The sequence below is a fragment of the Microcaecilia unicolor genome, chromosome 7, assembly GCF_901765095.1.
Source record: "Microcaecilia unicolor chromosome 7, aMicUni1.1, whole genome shotgun sequence".
NCBI lineage: Eukaryota > Metazoa > Chordata > Amphibia > Gymnophiona > Siphonopidae > Microcaecilia > Microcaecilia unicolor.
The window spans coordinates 149,536,126-149,552,896 of record NC_044037.1 but is presented as its reverse complement, the minus strand read 5'-3'; positions in this window follow the sequence as shown (position 1 = coordinate 149,552,896).

The following is a 16,771-nucleotide window of genomic DNA, read 5'->3' as shown; positions in this document are numbered from 1 at the left end:
TTTCAACACTGTATCACGTGAAGGCATTCCCTCCTCCCCCACCCACTTGATTTGGACCACATTCCTTCTCTTGGGCAGTTGCCCAAAACCCCTACCTCCCCCGAACTACTACTACTACTACTATTTAGCATTTCTATAGCGCTACAAGGCATATGCAGCGCTGCACAAACATAGAAGAAAGACAGTCCCTGCTCAAAGAGCTTACAATCTAATAGACAAAAAATAAATAAAGTAAGCAAATCAAATCAATTAATGTGAACGGGAAGGAAGAGAGGAGGGTAGGTGGAGGCGAGTGGTTACAAGTGGTTACGAGTCAAAAGCAATGTTAAAGAGGTGGGCTTTCAGTCTAGATTTAAAGGTGGCCAAGGATGGGGCAAGACGTAGGGGCTCAGGAAGTTTATTCCAGGCGTAGGGTGCAGCGAGACAGAAGGTGCGAAGTCTGGAGTTGGCAGTAGTGGAGAAGGGAACAGATAAGAAGGATTTATCCATGGAGCGGAGTGCATCTGTTTCATTACTAAAGGAAAACTGTCCCTTCCCTCTTCCTCCTTATTTTTATTTTTGTTACATTTGTACCCCGCGCTTTCCCACTCATGGCAGGCTCAATGCGGCATACATATTGTATACAGGTACTTATTTGTAACTGGGGCAATGGAGGGTTAAGTGACTTGCCCAGAGTCACAAGGAGCTGCCTGTGCCTGAAGTGGGAATTGAACTCAGTTCCTCAGTTCCCCAGGACCAAATTCCACCACCCTAACCACTAGGCCACTCCTCCACTCCCTATTAACCACATCTGCAAAGGAGGGCTGACCCTGCCTCCACTGACTTCCCCTCCTCCCTGAGCTTATCCCTTCCTTGCCTGAAGATTCCTTCCCCCCCTGCTGATCCTGCCCACCCCCTTTACCTTCCCTTACCATCTCCCCATCAACCCCCTCCCCCCTTCCACAAACAGGAACAGCAACCCGTTCAACAACCTTTTCAACAACAGAACAGTTCCCCAAACCCTCTGCCCCTTCCCCCTCACCCCCCTCCCTCACATCAGAAATCAACATATCCTGAACAGCATCCCCCCTCCCCCCTGCCCACAGTCAGTGCCCAGAGAACTGAGCTCCCTGGACTCTATAACCAGTTCTGAACAGTCCTTAACTTTCACAATGCTTCCCTGGGAGTGAGCTCCCTCTGCCTGGGCTGCCGATCCCCCAGCAATATCTTCTGTCAGAGAGACTGCTGACACACTCTGAGGAGAGCTCTGTTCTCCCTGCCCCCGCAGGTCCCGCGTGAGGCTGCTTACAGCTGGTACAGAGCCAGAGTTTATCTCCTGATTGGCAAACCAATCCTGCCCATCCTCCCTTCTGTGCCAGGGGTTCCCTGAGCCTGGCCGTGCTGCTGAATCCATCACTTGTGGCTGAAAACCTGGTGCCTCAATCAGGGAGCTAACTAAGCTCACCTGTGTCTGCAGCCCTAAGACCTGCTGTTCATTAGTCTCCAAACTCCCAATGCCAGTATGCTTTCCAGCTTGCTTTCCACTGTTCACCTTCCCTGTCAAACTGTTGCCTGCATCAGTGTTGGGTAATGCAGGCACTTTTTGTGAAATAACACAAAACCCCAAGTCACAGTCCTCAATTTCAAAGACAGCAGAATGTGTAGACTGACTAAGTTCCAACTCCATTTTGTTTTCAGCTATAGTCTCTGCAGCACTAACTGAGGTCTCTTCAACTCCTTCCCTCTCTTCCCTGGCAACTGCCTCTAAGGTAAGGTTTGCAGGGTTCTGAGTTGCTAGATTCTTCATAAATTGTACAGTGTCTTGACTGCTTGTCCCCAACACCTTATCTACTGCAACCTGGTGTTTTGTAAAACAATCCTCAGATACCAACTCTCCTGTTTCCTCTGGCTGATTCTGGTTTGGCAATGTCCTGGGTTGAAATCTTTCCCTGGTAATATAGAGTTCCCTTAAAGGGTTATCAGAGCCCTTCTTCAGGGAGTCCAACACCTTTCTTTTCAGACAAAGCTGCTTTCTCAAATGAGCTTCTTCCTTTCCATACAGACTCTTCTGTGCTGATGGCCAACTTCTGCAGGGTTCTGGCCCTGTTTAGTTTTTTCCCCAGCACTTCCACCTCCTTCCCCAGGGCCTCAATCCTCCTCACCCTGCCCACGATACCTCTGGCTGAAGAATCTGGGCTGCTGCTTCCCAGCTGCCCCACCCCCTCCTCCTCCTCTTCCTCAGACCACTCATCCTCACTGTACAACGGGTCCAGCACCGGCTGAAGCTCCTGACCCTCTTCCATCCTCTGTTCTGCCACTTTCTGGGCCTGCAGGACCCTCACCCTCTGCCTCCCCCTCCCATGCTCTTCATGCTCCTTACCCGGTAACCGCTGGGTCATGGGAGGGGTGCTGGATCTACTGTCCCCCCTGGACCTCGAGGCTCCACAGTCCAGGGGACTCCGCTCTCTTCTCCCAGGGGCCAGGCTCGGCTGAGAGCTGCTTCTCTGGCTCTCCTGGTAGCTGGGCCCAGCTGTCTCCAAAGCCAGGCCCTGCCCTGAGGAGTGCTTCCCAGAGCCCTGCCTCATGGCTGGGAAGGGAGCTAAGCCTTGCTCCCCTCCCTTCCTCCAACAACAGAGCCTCCTGTAGTATGTCCTTCTCCTTCAGTGTCTAGCTACACACTGACTTGGAATGCCCTCCCGCGGGAGGTGGTGGAGATGAAAACAGTAACGGAATTCAAACATGCGTGGGATATGCATAAAGGAATCCTGTGCAGAAGGAATGGATCCTCAGAAGCTTAGCCGAAATTGGGTGGCGGAGCAGGTGGGGGGAAGAGGGGTGGGTGGTTGGGAGGCAAGGATAGTGGAGGGCAGACTTATACGGTCTGTGCCAGAGCCGGTGATGGGAGGCGGGACTGGTGGTTGGGAGGCGGGAAGTACTGCTGGGCAGACTTGTACGGTCTGTGCCCTGAATAAGGCAGGTACAAATCAAGGTAAGGTATACACATATGTTTGTCTTGTTGGGCAGACTGGATGGACCGTGCAGGTCTTTTTCTGCCGTCATCTACTATGTAAGATTCCGCGGAACCATTCCTTCTAAACAGGATTCCTTTGTGTTTATCCCATGCATGTTTGAATTCCATTACCGTTTTCATCTCCACCACCTCCCGCAGGAGGGCATTCCACATATCCAATACCCTCTCAGTGAAAAAATACTTCCTGACATTAGTCCTGAGTCTGCTCCCTTCAACCTCAATTCATGTCCTCTAGTTCTACCGCCTTCCCGTCTCTGAAAAAGGTTCATTTGCGGATTAATACCTTTCAAATATTTGAACGTCTGTATCATATCACCCCTGTGGTTTTTTTTGTTACATTTGTACCCCGCGCTTTCCCACTCATGGCAGGCTCAATGCGGCTTACATATACAGGTACTTATTTGTACCTAGGGCAATGGAGGGTTAAGTTTCTCCTTTCCTCTAAGGTATACATATTCAGGTCAGCAAGTCTCTCCTCGTACGGTTTGCAACGCAAATCTCATACCATTTTTATAGCTTTTCTTTGCACCACTTCCATCTTTAGCAAGATACGGCCTCCAAAACTGAACACAATACTCCAAGTGGGGCCTCACCAACAACTTGTAGAGGGGCATCAACACCTCCTTTCTTCTGCTGGTTATATCCCTCTCTATGTAGCCTAGCATCCTTTTGGCCATGGCCGTCGCCTTGTCGCATTGTTTCTTTACCTTTAGATCCTCAGACACCAACACCCCAAGGTCTCTCTCCTGAGTTGAGCTTACTAATCCCTCCCCTCCTACCTGGTATCTATCTTTTGGGTTTCTGCACCCCAAGTGCATCACTCTACACTTCTTGGCATTACATTTTAACTTTATACAGCAAATGTACTCCGATTATGAATATACAAAAATGTTTTAATGTCACAGTGCAAGAACAATTTCAGGTTATAGGCAATAGGATGAAGAAATATGAGGAACTTTTACAGGTCAAGTAAAAGGAGTCAGGGTTGTTGTTTTTTATTTTTGGTAATAGGATAGAATAAAAAGGGGGTGAAATAGAATAAGGAGTCAATAGTTTATCAGGAAGATATTAAGAGCAGGACCCAGGTAGCCTCAGTTTAACAATCAGACCAAGTATGAAAATCAACCTGATTTGAACTGTAGCTGTCTTTTCATCCACAAATGGATAGTCCAAGGCCTCTAGGAAATTTTCAGCAGTCAGCCTTTTCTTGTCTCTGATCTCCTTCCAAACTCTGGGAAGTACCATTTATTTCAAATGGTCACTTAGAGAAACTTTGATAAGAAAATAGTCTGTCCATGATTTCAATACTGCTATCCCAGTGTTGTGGGATGTAAACCCTCTTGTAGAACACCAAGTCTAGTATATGACTCTTTTTGTGGGTTGGAGAATTGCTTACCTCTGTGAATCCTAGTGCTGTCATTATGTCTAGGTAGACATCTGTTGTGGTATCTGGGGTTTCAATATGTAGGTTAAAGTTTCCCATGATCACCAGCCTAGGGAAACTCAAGGTTACCTCTGTAATCAGATCAAATATCTTGCATAGATGATGTGTTGTTATGCTTGGTATATTATGAGCAGCCAGCTTGGTTTCTCCTCTTCTAGCTTGATTAAAAGGTATTCTGATTCATTTAGAGGAGGATAGCAATTCTGCACAATTTGATAACAGAGTTTTATCCCAGGAAACTAGTGTACTTCAGTGGGACTCTCAGTTGGATAAAACAGAAGGGGACCTGGGCCAGGCTGCAGCAGTTCAGCTAAATTTGGGCAGGATAAGGACACTGTCCATTGTAGACTAGAAAATCTAGAAAACTCTGTCAGGATTTCTAATCTGTGGATTCTGAGCTTTAACAGGTTTACTTCTTTCCCTCTGCAACTCTTCAAGAAATATCGTAAGAAGATTTTAGGCCTTCCTGATGAGGAAATTCCCCTGATGAGTAGTGTTTATTATGTGCCTAAGGTGCAAGGTGTACAAGGGAGGGTTGGAGGATGAAAGAAGGAGTGTTTTCCATATTTAGACCTAACTTCCGTACTTAGCAATTCCCTAAAAGTAGTGGCCAAGAGATCTACTCTCTTGATCATGCTTGTGTTCCCAAGTGATCAGGACAATAACTTGCATCTTTAAGAAAAGAGCTACTTAGTTTGTAGGTCAGAAAATAAGGGGTCTGATATTCAAAGCTACTTATCCAGGTAGGAGCACCTGCTAAATGGATAAGTAGCCCTGAATGGAGCCATCCTTAGATTTTCAGCAGCATTATTCTGATAATGCCACTGAAAATCACTACAGAACGCCCCGGTGATATCTAGATAGGGACAGGATAGTCCTGGGGCAGAGCCAGGATTTATCCGGAGACTGATGATATTCAGCACTGATAATTATCAGGATAACTTAGGGCAGAAAAAAAGTTGTTCTAAGTTATCCAGAATGATATCTGGATAATGGCGCGAATATTGCCATTATCCAATAATTAGCAGAGGTCAGCACCACACCCAAATATTTTTTTAGGATTTTTTATTGAAATTTACACTTACTTGTGCAATTTTGCTTGCAAGTTAATTAAAAGGCAAATTAAAATGGCATATTCAGTAGGCCCACAAATCTTCCATCTATATTTTGTTAATCACACATTACCCATGTTTTTTAATATTCAATTGACTTAAATTTGAATTAAAAATTACCTAACTTTCATTGAAAATTTATGGATTAGAATTTCAGAAACATGATACTTCTGGAAATATGATTTTATATCAACCTGCAAAAGAAACAAAACATTTAATTGGAACAATAAATGTAAACAACTGATTGATGAAAAATTACATCATGAAATGCTATGTTATACAAGCGCTCCAAAGGGCTTTAAAATTGCTTTCAATGCTCAGCCTTCTTCATAAAATGTAGCAATTTGAAATTTAAACTTGATTAGCCTTAGCTACCAACAGTTTTCAAAATAGCACTTACTTGCTCCTATCACTGTCACATGAATCAGTAGCACAATTTATTAAATTCTGCAGTAATAAACCTTGTGCTGTTATGACCAGGAATTTTGCATATCATGGAAGTAATTTTATAATACTTTCTATATGTCAAATTCCAATATTTGCGTAGAAAAGACCTCTATAAAATTAGGTCATGCCTAAAAGTACAAACAATGCAACTTACTTGCATAGTAGATGTCCTGAGGGGTGGAGCTAGGGCAGAGTAAGGGTAGAGACATGTCTTACAAGTCCAAAAATTCGGACTGCTCAGGGATTGGGTCAAGGTGGATTTTCAGATTTTCTGGACTCTCAGGCAGCACTTTTAAAATTCAGATTTAAGGAAGAATAAAGAAGGTATGAATAGGCAAATTTTGTTGATTTATTCATTAAAAATACAGAATGCTTCATCCAGTCTCTCTCTCTCTTTCTGCTTGTCTATCCAGCATTTGTGTGTCTCTCTTCTCCCCATTCAGCATCACCCCATCTGTCTCTCTACCCTCCATCCAGCATCACCTCATCTCTCTCATCCCCACCATCCATCAACACCCATCTTTGCCTCTCTTCCCCCTCATGCAGCATCACCCCATCTCCGTCTCTATCTCTGTGTGTGTGTCTCTCTCTTCCCTCTCTCAGTCTGTGTTTCTCTTCCCCATCCAGCATATCTCTCTCTTTCTGTCTCTCATCCCCATCCAGCGTCTCTCTCTCTTTCCCATCTAGCATCTCTCTCTGTCTCTCTTTCCCATCCAGCATCTCCCTTCTCCATCCAACTTCTCTCTCTCTCTCTTCCCCATCCATCATCGTCTCTCTCTCTCTCTTCCCCATCCATCATCTTTCTCTCTCTCTCTCTCTACACCATCCAGTGTCTCTCTGTTTCTCCCCCATCCAGTCTCTCTCTTTCTCTACCCCATCCAGTCTCTCTCTCGCTCTGTTTCTCTTCCCCATCCAGTGTCTTTCTCTCTCTACCCCATCCAGTGTCTCTCTCTCTCTATATATATATATCCTATCTAGTCTCTCTCTTCCCCATCCAGTTTCTCTCTCTCTCTCTTTCTCTGTACCTCATCCAGTGTCTCTCTCTCTCTCTCTACCCCATACAGTGTTTCTATCTCTCTACCTCATCCAGTGTGTCTCTTTCTCTCAGTCTCTTTTCCCCAGTGTCTTTCTCTCTCTCTGTCTCCCTTCCCCATCCAGTCTCTCTCTCTCTCTCTCTGTCTCTCTCCCCCATCCAGCTTCTCTCTCTCTCTTTCTTCCCCATCAATGCGTGTGTCTCTTTCTGTCTTCCCCTGCCAGGGTCTCTCTCTCTCTCTCTTTTTCTCTACTCCAGCCAGTATCTCTCTCTCTTTATATTTTCCATCAAGTGTCTAGCTCTGTGTCTCCCTTCCCCATCCAGTATCTCTCTCTGTTCCTCATCCAGGGTCACTCTCTCTACCCCATCGAGTGTGTGTGTGTCTCTCTCGCCATCCAGTGTCTATCCCTGTGTGTTATTCTGATTGTGAACCCTTGTGCCTAGGCCGCGGCCTAGGAATGGCCTTGGCCAAGGCCTAGGGTAGACCAAACAGGCACTATGCAGTAACACGGGCCACAAAGCCCTGTACACTCAAGGAAATCAGCAAGCACCACCAGAAAAGGGAAATAGACCACTCATGCGGGCCACAAGGCCGATTGGGAACCCACTCGTACACAGTTCAAGCGTATGGGCCACAAGGCTGAACTGGAACCAAATCATACACTAGGGAAGGAAAAAGAACAACGAAAGATCCCAGAAGGGACTAGGGCTCAGGTGGCAAACACAGCGCCAGGCAAAAACACAAAGGGAAGGACGTCAGACCAAACTGGCAGATACAGACAACAACCAGAGGGAGAGAATACAAACAAAGGCTACATAGTAACCCAGATAGCGGAAGGCAGTGGCCATAGGGGAAAAGGGAAAGGCAGGGTCAGAGCAGGACACTATAGACTCACGGAACCTAAAGGAGCGAAGCTCCACAGAAATGGCCGAACAGGAAAAGACAGACTGAAGAAAAGGGGCTGCTAGAATCCACCAGATGGAAGAGGGCAAGGACCCACCAGTGCCAAAACAAACACAGCAGGCCAAGGGCAAAAGCAGACAGAAAGCAAAGGCAGCTTCTAACTAACTAAACCAGGAAAGGGGAACACAGCTCCCCAAAGCCAAATAACAAACACAGAGCACCAAGAGTAAAAGCACAACACAGGGAAGGGCTGCCTTCAAATACACAAACAAGAAAAGGGCCAAAGCCCACAGGACCAAATAACAAACAAGCAAAAGCAGACTACAGAGAAAGGCTGCTTTCAAATATAAAGACAGGAAAGAAGCAGGGCTCACAAGAGTACAGAAAGGGTTAAAATAGACACCACAGAAAAGCTGCCTAAAAGAGGCAGGGCTCACAAAAGACAAATACCAAGCACTGCACATAAAGGGTTAAAGGAAGCTAGAGGGAAACTAAACAAACAAAGCAGGAACGAGCTTATCACGGACAAGTCAACACCACAGCCAGGCATGGAGAGGCGAGGCCAGGGCCGTGCCTAGGGTCTCTGGTGCCCCCCTGCAGACTAGCGCTGCGTAACCCTAGTAGCGCTTTAGAAATGTTAAGTAGTAGTAGTAGTATCAGTTGGCGCCCCCCCCCCCCATTCTAGCATAAAATGCCATAAATAAGTAAATAAACGTTGAGCACCTGATTATCAAAGTGGACTTATTCCAAACACTATAATGAAAATAAAATGAGTTTTTCTACCTTTGTTGTCTGGTGACTTTGTTTTTCTGATCATGCTAGCCCAGTACCTGATTCTGCTGCTATCTGTCCTCTTAACTCCATTTCCAGGTCTTCATTTTCATTTATTTCTTTACTTTCCTCCTTTATTCTTCATTTCTTGTCTTACATTCGTAAGTAAAAGCTGGGTCCTTCTTTTCACTGTCTTCCTTCCATCCAGCATCTGTCTTCGGTCTCTCTCTGCCATCCAGTATCTGCCCTCTGCTGTCCCCTCCATCCAATGCCTGCCCTCTCTCCCTGCCCTTTCCATCTACACCTGCCCTCTATCTCTGCCCCTTCCATCCACCATCTTTCTGTCTGCCCTCTCTCTCTCTCCCCCTTCCATTCACTGTCTGCCCTGCTTGTAAAAGAAGTACTACTACTACTACTTATCATTTCTATAGCGCTACCGGACGTACGCAGCGCTTCACACTTGAACATGGAGAGACAGTCCCTGCTCGATAGAGCTTACAATCTAATTATGACAGACAGATAGACATGACAAGTAAGGGATAAGGGTTAGGACAGACAGGACATATCAGGGATAGGGGACAGTTGAAGAGTTAGGTTTAGGAGTTAAAAGCAGCATCGAAGAGGTGGGTTTTTAGCTTAGATTTGAAGATGGCCAGAGATGAGGCTTGGCGTGACAGTAGAGGCTTGGCATGACAGTAGAAGTACTAGATGTAATTGATGTATGTATGCACGTATGTATTTACTCCTTATCTGCTAGGCTACCTCCAGAGTGAAAGAGTAGGCTAATGGTTATTGCAGTAGGCTGAGAACCCGGTGAACTGTGCTCAGTTCCCATTGCAGCTTCTTTCTAACTCTGAGCAAGTCATTTAACCCCCCATCTCCCCAGGTCCAGAACTTAGATCGTAATCTCAGTAGGGAAAGTACCTGCGTATAATAAATGTAAACAGTCTTGGTTGTACCACAAAAAGACAGTATATCAAAACCCATGATAAACTGAAAATACCCCAAAGCTGCAATGATCTGTGCTAACAACTATCATCTCCTGTATATGCACAAATGAAGGAATAATAATAGAAAGGTAAAGCACATTTGACATATTCCCTTTCTATAGTACAACCAAAGCTGTTTACATACTATATACATAGAGGGCCATTTCTAAGGCATTTCTCCTGTGCTGTGTTTACAAAAAAAATGTTCTTCATGTGTGCACCACAGAATTTGCCATAAATAAATACATAAATAAATAGAGCAGCTACATCCTAAGGATCCAGAATTGCACTTGTGCATCACGCAACATTAGGAGATTATGTTCAGGATTGGAGCAGTGGGTCGCAATTAGAACTTGACAAGCTTAATTCTGGTTAGTACTGAAGGTAACCTGCAGTGGACAGGGCCATGGCTGACAGGCACAAGAAGCGGAAGTAGCACATCCTGCGGGATCAGGGGTGGTCTCTCAGCGAAAAGATAATAAATCATAACGGGGAACGGCTGCCGGTTCACCTTGAGCTGAAATCCCGTAGCCCCTCCCCTTCCCTGAATGGTAAATTCAGGGCCGATCAGCCAGCCAGGAGCTGCCCTCAGCCGCTCCGAGGCTGCCTCTCCCACCAGGGGAGTGAGGGGCGCAGGAGGGGGGATGGTCGGAACTTAAGCTCGCTTGCTCATTCGCTCATTCACTCACCCCCAGTATCGGGCTCTGCGGCTCTTCTCGTCCCGCCTCCGCCCGGAGCTCGAGACACCACCTCAGCCAGACAGCCGGAGAGAGTAAATCTTTTCTCGTCGTCATCGGGCCTCACTGTGTCCCGCCCTCGCGGAAATAGGAAGTTACCTCAGAGGAGGGCGGGACACAGAGAGGCCCGACGACGAGGAGAAGAGATTTACTTCTTTTACAAGCACCAGGGCAGATGCGAGGTGCTGCCTGCAACGACACTTCACAATATTTTTTTTAAAGGTAGGATGGGAGGCTGGGAGCAGCGGGAGCGGTATGGCGGGGCAGCACCGCAGCGGCACCCTTGAAGGCAGGCGCCCCCTTGCGGTGCTTACCCCTCTTACCGTGTTGGCACAGCCCTGGACGCTAGCAAGGTTTTCCTCGGAGTGTGTGTGTTTTATAGAGTGTGTGTGAGAGTGAGTGTATGATAGAGAGAGAGTGAATGTGTGAGTGTGTGTGACAGAGAGAGTGAGACTGGGTGCGAGAGTGTGTTTGTGAAAATGAGATTGTGTGCCAGGGGCCCCCCTCCCTCCCAGTTCCAGGGTTTTCCCCCCCTTCTTCCCAGTTTCAGGGTCGGCCCTCTCCCCCTCCCTCCCAGTTTCAGGGTCACCCCCCTCCCTCCCTCCCTCCCAATTCCTGGGTCTGCCCGCCCCCCCCTCCAAGTTCCAGGGACCGCCCCCCCTCCCAGTTCCAGGGTCGTTGCCCCCCCTCTCTCCCCCCCCCTCCAGCCACCCTGCGATGTTTAACTGCAAAATTAGGGAGCTGTGTAGTGTAATAAAACGCACCTGCCACGTTGTGAAGCTGACTCCGTGGCTTCACTGAAGTGAAGGGTTTGTAAGGTTCGTCAGATTCATCAGTCTGTCACCATCTCTCTTGGCCCCGCCCTCGCGCCTCTGATAGGTCCGCCGCCCTCAACGTCATCACGTTTTGACGCGAGGGCGGGGCCGAGAGAGATGGTGACAGACTGACGAATCTTACGAACCCTTCACTTCATTGAAGCCACGGAGTCAGCTTCAGAACGTTGGAGGTGCTTTTTATTATAGTAGAGATGTAAATCTCAATATTTTTCTTGTATTCTCTGCATGTCGATGTACTACCTGGAATCAGGGGGTGAACAGCGAGAACACCACACTCCCCATGACACACCCCTGAACGCCCCCAACATGTCTCTGGCTATTTTCTACATTTTTGTGGCATCGACGTTTAATTCTCACCCGTTCTGAGATTGTGTTTTAGACACTTTTTGGATTTATATGTTGATGTGCCAGGATATCCATGTTTAAAAGATGAATAACACTTCTAAAATGACCACCAAAATATCACTGGCCAAAAACAAGAAGAAAAAAACTGCGTTTGTTGGATTTGGATTTTAGATTTGATTACTTGCTTTTCCAGCTCTCAGCTCGACAAGTCACAGTCAGATACAGTAGGCAGTTAATTCCCTTCCTAAGAGGGCTTAACCACTTAATATTTAACGGCATTTATCTGAGCAGCAGATAACTGGATAGGTGCTGCTAACTGTGGCCATATCTGGATTTTCAGTGGCATTACCTAAATAACGTAGCTCAAAATCTCTGCAAACCACCCTGTTATCCAGATAGTGCTGGTCAATCCAAGGGCAGAGCCTGGACAAAATAGGGAGTTACCCAGAGACCAACCATATTCATCACTGGTATTCAGATAACTTAGCAAAAAAGCTGCCCTACGTTATCCAGTTGGATATCCAGGTAATGGCACTGAATTTCGCTGTTCTCTGGATCAGGGCATAGCCAGACCTGTTATTTTGAGAGGGCCCAGATTTAATATTGGGGGGGGGGGGGGGCACTAGGGGTGAGTAGTGCTTGGTGTACTCCTAAATAATGCCTCAGAGTGCATTTGATGATGAATTTCGAAGTAAACACTCTGCCCAACAGCTGTCCCTGCAGCAATATAAACCCCACGAACACTTATAGAAAAATGAAAAAACACTGACATTTTTAAATGTGGAGGGGCATTTTCAAAAGAAACGTCTAAGTCAGAATTTGGACATTTTACAAAGCCGTCCGAATTCCGAAGTGGGAAGAAGGTCATTTTCAAAAAAGATGGACGTCCATCTTTTGTGTTCGAAAATACCATGGACGTCCTTGGATTTGGACGTTTTGCAATTTGGACGTCTTTGATTTTCGGCCATTTTCGAAACGTCCAAATTCAAGTCATTTGGACGTGGGAGGAGCCAGAATTTTTAGTAGACTGGTCCCCCTAAGATGCCAGGACAGCAATTGGGCACCCTAGGGGCCACTGCAGTGGACTTCATAAAATGCTCCCAGTACGGCCAACACACAATCTCTCCACTGCAAAACACTATACACAAACTTGTGCAAAAACACACTCATAACCTTACCAAACCATAACAGCACTAATTCCAAGGACAGGGCGAGCTACAACCTTATGCTTGGAAAGGCAGCACTATAATTATACCGGGCTCTAAAACACTAGTACACAACCTAGTGAAACAAAAACAAAACAAAAAGGGCTGCAAATACTACATGCTAGCAGAATACTGCATGTTGATCAGACATGAAAAACACATGACACAACAGATATGAAGGCAAAATACTGAACTGGAAAATTACCTCAAGAAGTCAGACTCAGCATGCAGCAATACTAGAAAAATTGAAACTTACATGCAAAATATCACAGATGCAAATTTCCAAAAGCTGACATATTCCAATTAATACATTCTGAATAAAAAAATGTTTTCTACCTTTGCTGTCTGAGCATTTAGTTTTTCTATTAGCTTTGGTCCCAGTGTCTTCTGTTTTATGCAGTGTCTTCTTTCCATTTGATATTTTTTCTCTCACCATGTCCACAATCCTTCTGTGTCCTTATGCATCCTGTCTACCATCTGTAGCCCTGTCCCTATCCTTTCTCCAGTTTCAACATCTGCCCTCAAAGTGTTCCGATCCAGCCCTTAAATTCATCAATTTCCCTTCCATCCATATCCATCATTTCTTCTCACTCCCCTCCCCTCCATCCATGTACATCTACTTTCTCTGTCTACCCTCCCCTTCATCCATGTCAAGCATTTCTCCTCTCTCCCATCCCCTCCATCCGTGTGCATCTCCTTCCCTTTGTCTTTCTTCCCTCCATCCTTGTCCAACATTTCTCCTCTCTTTCCTGCCCTTCCCTCTATCCATGTCCAGTATTTCTCCTCTCTTCCCTCCCCTCCATCCATGTGCATCTCCTTCTTGTCTTCCCTCCCCTCCATCCATCCATGTCCAACAACTCTCCATTCTCCCCTGCCCTCTCCTCCATCCATGTCCAGAAATTCTCCTCTCTCCCCTGCCCTTTCCTCCCCTCCATCCATGTCCAGGAACTCTCCATTCTCCCCTGCCCTCTCCTCCATCCACCCTTATCCTGCAAATTTCCTCTCTTCCCTGCCCCCATTCATCCATCCATGCCCAGCAATTCTCCTCTCCTCTGCCCTCCCCTCTATCCATCCATGACCAGCAACTCTCCATTCTCCCCTGCCCTCTCCTCCATCCATCCATATCCAGCAAATTTCTTCTCTCCCCTTCCCCCTCCATCCATCCATGTCCAGCAATTCTCCTCTCTCCCTTGCCCTCCCCTCCATCCATGTCTAGGAACTCTCCATTCTCCCCTGCCCTCTCCTCAATCCACCCATATCCAACAAATTTCCTCTCTCCCCTGCCCCCATTCATCCATCCATGTCCAGCAATTCTCCTCTCTCCCCTGCCCTCCCCTCCATCCATCTCCAGCAAATTTCCTCTCTCCCCTGCCCCCTCCATCCATATCCAGCAATTCTCCTCTCTCCCCTGCCCTCCATGTCCAGCAAGTCTCCTCTCTCCCCTGCCCTCCCCTCCATCCATCCATGTCCAGCAATTCTTCTCTCTCCCCCTGCCCTCCCCTCCAGCGATCTCTTCTCTCCCCCTGCCTTCCCCTCCCACCCATGTCTAGCGATTCTCCCTGCCCTCCCTCAGCTCCCTGACAGCCCTCCTCTCTGTTCCTTCCTGCCCCCCCACGCGTTTAACACTTTTACTCTCCGTGGCAGCAACGTCAGTGAAGAAGGCACTGCAGGCTCGCCTCCAGCTTCTCCCTTCCCTCTTCACAGTTTCCTGCCCTCGCGGAAACAGGAAATGCATCATCGCAGAAGGCAGGACACTGTGTGAAGAGGGAAGGGAGAAGCTGGAGCCGGAAGCAAGCCCACAGTGCCTTCTTCATCACTGATGTTGCTGCCACGGAAAGTAAAAAGGTTAAAACACACGCACGCGTTGAGGGGGGGGGGGGGGGAGGAGGGCTGCCAGTCGGTAAGCTGAGGGCGGAAAGGAAGGAGAGACCGCCGGAGAGCTGCCTGGTTGCAGCGCTGCACCAGCCCTGCATTTGTGGGGGGCAGCAGCCAGGGGAAGGTCACGGTTGGGCTGGGGACGCTAAGCCTGTTATACGGGGCACCTGTGCTAATCTACTTTACCATAACACCACTAACTTACAGAGGTAACACAACAAGGACCCTACCTAGGAAAATGCAACATAGTAAATTTTGTAGTCAGACCTAGAACATCAATATGCCTATTGGGAAACTGAACAAACTGAATAATCACAGATGCTTAAGTAGAAACTCCATGCAAATAGAGTAGTTGGCCTTGATCAATGAACTCAAATAAACTCTTGCTAGGTACAGAATAACCCCCCTGTTTATTAAGCTGTGCTAGCGGCCATAGGAGCCAACTTTTCAAAATGATTGGGGGTGCTGAATTTTTTTTTTACAGGTGGTGCATTCCCCTTCTCCCCTCCTCCCCTGTCCCTCCCTGCCTCCGAGTTCTAGCCCCCCCTCTCACTCTCCCAGTTCCAGGCCAGGCCAGGCCAGGCCCCCTCCCCTCCTCCTCCTACTTATCATTTCTAAAGTGCTACTAGACGTACGCAGCGCTGTACACTTGAACATGAAGAGACAGTCCCTGCTCGACAGAACTTACAATCTAATTAGGACAGACAAACAGGACAAATAAGAGATAAGGGAATATTAAAGTGAGGATGATAAAATAAGGGTTCTGAACAAGTTAGGAGTTAAAAGCAGCATCAAAAAGGTGGGCTTTTAGCTTAGATTTGAAGACGGCCAGAGATGGAGCTTGACGTACCGGCTCAGGAAGTCTATTCCAGGCATATGGTGAAGAAAGATAAAAGGAACGGAGTCTGGAGTTAGCAGTGGAGCAGAAGGGTGCAGATAAGAGAGATTTACCCAGTGAATGGAGTTCCCAGGGAGGAATGTAGGAAGAGATGAGCGTGGAGAGATATTGAGGAGCTGCAGAGTGAATGCACTTATAAGTCAATAAGAGGAGTTTGAACTGTATGCGGAAACGGATAGGAAGCCAGTGAAGTGACTTGAGGAGAGGGCTAATATGAGCATGATGACACTGGCGGAATATTAGTCGTGTAGCAGAATTTTGAACAGATTGAAGAGGAGAGAGATGCCTAACTGGGAGACCTGTGAGAAGCAAGTTGCAATAGTCTAAGCGAGAGGTGATAAGAGTGTGGATGAGGGTTCTGGTAGTGTGCTCAGATTAAGCAACACCAACTATTAGTAATTGCTCCCACCATAAAATCTGTCTCAATTTTATAAGAATCTCTTGCTTCAGACTATTAGCACCCTCCCTTTGGAGCAACATTGCCCTAAACTTAGAACTTTAAACTTAATTTAAGAAATTCAAACTTTCATATAGAAAAAAACCCCATTTTTTAAAATCAGGACTTCCAAGAGGGTTAAACAAGCTGCCTATTTATTAGACTGCCTGATGACCTTATCCAAGCATGCAGCATGCTGTGACGTGACTAAGGCACTCTCATTTTCCTTTTTGTGTTACAATTAGGTTTGCTACACATTAACATAATACAGTTCCTCTTGTTTATTTCCTATTTGTCCAGCTCTATCCCTACTTTTGTATCTTGTTAATTTTATATTATTTCTATATTGTTTTACCATTGTAAACTACTTAGAATTTCTTAACATATGTGATATACCAAATAAATGTGAAATAAAGGTAAAATTATGTATAATCATACCTGATAATTTTCTTTCCATTAATCATAGCTGATCAATCCATAGACTGGTGGGTTGTGTCCATCTACCAGCAGGTGGAGATAGAGAGCAAACTTTTGCCTCCCTATATGTGGTCATGTGCTGCCGGAAACTCCTCAGTATGTCGATATCAAAGCTCCATCCGCAGGACTCAGCACTTAGAGAATTACACCCACGAAGGGACACTCTGCCCAGCTCACCACCGCCGAAACGGGGGAGGGGAATTAACCCAGCTCATCCCCACACAAGTGGGGGAGGGGAATCCGTCCAGCTCA